Genomic DNA, 3130 nt, shown 5'->3' with positions numbered 1-3130 from the left:
CTTTATGCTGAACATAAGAACAGCTGAAAGCTGTCACTGTGGTTGGTATTGAGAACCTTTTGCCAACTTAGTGTATCTGCATCTCTCAACCTCATAGTTAATAATAGGTATGTAGGTTAAAGTCAATCTTTAAACCACATTCTTGACTTCTACAACTTCTGAAAGAAATATTAGGCTGATTTAATCTGAAGTATGGAAGATGCAGTGAGACCACAACATGGTAGACATTCTTGGTAAACATGATCTCTGTCTTTGAGCCACTGCAGCAGAACCAGTATGAGTCTGGACTGTTGTGTTCTCACTGGCCCTTCTGATTTCAGACACCAGTTTGTTTTCAGACGCTCAGTTTGTTTTGAAATGAGTTTCATGTAAGAACAAAATAGTCAAGCACATAAAGAAACTGAAGCATGTCTCTCACTCTGAGCTGCCATTATGTTACTGTCTTCATCTTGTAGCAGCGTACAGCACATTGTCTTTCAGGTTTTTCTCGTCTGCTGGTCTTCTTTTGTTCTTAGCTTTGGGACGGATATGCAGCACTTCATAGTTGAGACCATCAGGGTCCAGATTCTGTTAAAGATTTGCCTATTGAAATGACTTTTACAAGAATTGCAACATACAGAGACTTACATCCATCAGAATGAGTTTACCTCAGAGGGTTGGAGATTCGTTCTCTCAGCTTGGCCTGAATGACAGAAACAGTTCCTCCTTTAGCTGTTTGTTTAAATATCCAGTTATTATAAATTACTGCTGAAATAAAACTATAAAAACCATTTTGTATTGTCCTGATTTTGACAACCAAAGCAACAATGACAACTGTAAGGAAGACAGCAACACAGCCAAGGATCATACGAGGCAGATTGAGTAATCTGTCTGAAACATCTGAGGAAAACACAAACAGATAACATATTAGCAACATTGAACTAAAAACTTAACAAAATGCAGCGTCTATAAAATCTATAAAATCCATCTTACCTTCCACCTGTAAGTGTGTTGCAGTGAACACTGCAGGGACTGGTGCTTCTCCTGCTGTTACATACTGACCACAGAAATACAGTCCAGAGTCTGAGAAATTCACTTCTTTGATTTTCAGAAAGAGGTTTGTAATATTGGATGTCATATTATATTTACTGAAGTGGAAACCATCAGATAGTGAGACATTAGACTCAGCACTGAGCATAGCTGAGATGCGGCTGGCGTTGGGACTGCTGTTCATCTTAAACCAAAAGACGTGAGAGAAAAATTTACTAAAGTTGCTGCACATCAGTGTGACGTCTTCAGCAGGCCGAACAGAAACTGTGTGAAACTGACAAACTGACACAGAAATGAAACCTGAAACAGAACGGAAGGGTTTTCTTTAATGTTTCAAACTAAGTTTAAAACAGATGACAGAGACGATGATACTTAGAAACAAACTGATGTAAACAAGTAGAGCCAGATGTACTTACTGAAGGTACAGAGTGAAGCTAAGATGAAGTTCGTCATTGTGAGCGCAGTAAGACTCCACCAGTTAAATGTTAGTGGCTGAACTGTGCTCCAGTTTATAGCGGTCTCTATAAAGGAGGTGGAGTGTTAGTTTGGTTATTTGGCTGTTTACATTAACTCTGAGAATGAGTTTAGAAAATAAAAACTAGTAAATATTTCATGTTATCAGAGGGCATAAAATTCTTTTTTTTAATTTGAAGATTTGCAAACATTTAAATAACTTATACTGTAAAAACGAAAAATAATACCCTTTACCAAAGTTACAAATTTACATTTACCTGTCTAATGTTTTTTGGTGTCTGTTAATAAAACTGTAGCTTAAAATGTTTTGTTCATGCTGATCAAAGTTTTACTTGAGAAGGCATAATAATTTCAATAATTTAAGATATTAAATGCTATTTTTCTTTGAACAAGTAAAAACTCTTTTATTGGTTTGGTGATTAAACGTGATATTATTACTGAAAGTGTTTAAGGTTTACCTGTCAAATCAAAGTTCTTTTAAAAAAAATCATTGTTATGGTTGCATTCATGTCATAGTGGAAACAGATTAAACTTTCACCTGCATCAGTTTTGACATTCTCAATGATCTTTCAAGTCTGAAAATATGGAGCCTTCAGTTTAACCACTTTGATGTGAACAGTTCAGACTGTTAGATGTAACTAAGTTGTCTGACACTTAGAGGTTTGAAGCTGATCTGTCAGTGTCGAGTCAGGTTTGAAGAAGCTTCTTTCTTGTTCCTGTGCTTACTGAAGTGTCTTAATTTAATCATTCATAATAGTTTATAATTGTGAAGTTCCAATGTAGCTCCAGAAACATTAGTTTTACTTATTAATTTGCTTAAAATTAAAACCAATTTAAAAAATAGTTTTTTAGGGGTGCTGTGATGGTGCAGGGGCAAAGCACAACCCACGTATTGAGGCCTTAGTCCTTGTGGTGGTGGTCGCAGGTTTGATTCCCAGCCTGGTGACATCGGCTGCATGTTTTCCCCCTCTCTAATTGCCCTGTTTCCTGTTGAACTACTTTCAAATAAAGGCCACTAGAGTCAACAAAACCGTTAAAAAATGCTTTTAATGTTATTATCCACTCAGCCAATAAGTTAGATGTGTACAATATATTGTAAATTTGGTTATTGCACTACCTTCATACACAAGTGATGTTACAGTTGCTTTATTATTGGCATTTATCTGGGTGGGTATAGAGTGCAAAGTTCCTCGAACTAGACTGGACAAATGAATAACTGAACAATTTGTTGTCTAATTTAAGACAATAGGGAGCAAAACTATGAGAGTCCATGTTCTGGTTGTGCAGATTACAGTAAATAATGGGTACAGAGTAGGTGACCAGCTAAACAGCTTGTTTTTCCAAAATGTGATGAATTTGGAAGGAAGATCATGAAGACGTTTTGTTGAAATCTAAGTGTTTGAAGTCAAAACCTTTTTCTAGAAACCACAATAATTGTTGGAGAATTGAAGGGACAGTTCTAGTTCTACACTTCATCAAGGAATAAAGAGAATAATAAATAAATAATCCTTAGGAATCCTAAAATGCTGAAAATAAGTTGTAATTTAACATTTTCCTGGAATAATTTATTAAATAAATCTGACAAATAGCATGAAATATTATTAATGTTCACTCCACAGAGTGTGTA

This window comes from Poecilia reticulata, linkage group LG18 (assembly GCF_000633615.1).
Source record: "Poecilia reticulata strain Guanapo linkage group LG18, Guppy_female_1.0+MT, whole genome shotgun sequence".
Lineage (NCBI taxonomy): Eukaryota > Metazoa > Chordata > Actinopteri > Cyprinodontiformes > Poeciliidae > Poecilia > Poecilia reticulata.
The sequence above is the reverse complement of the archived record's forward strand: the minus strand, read 5'-3'. Positions refer to the sequence as shown.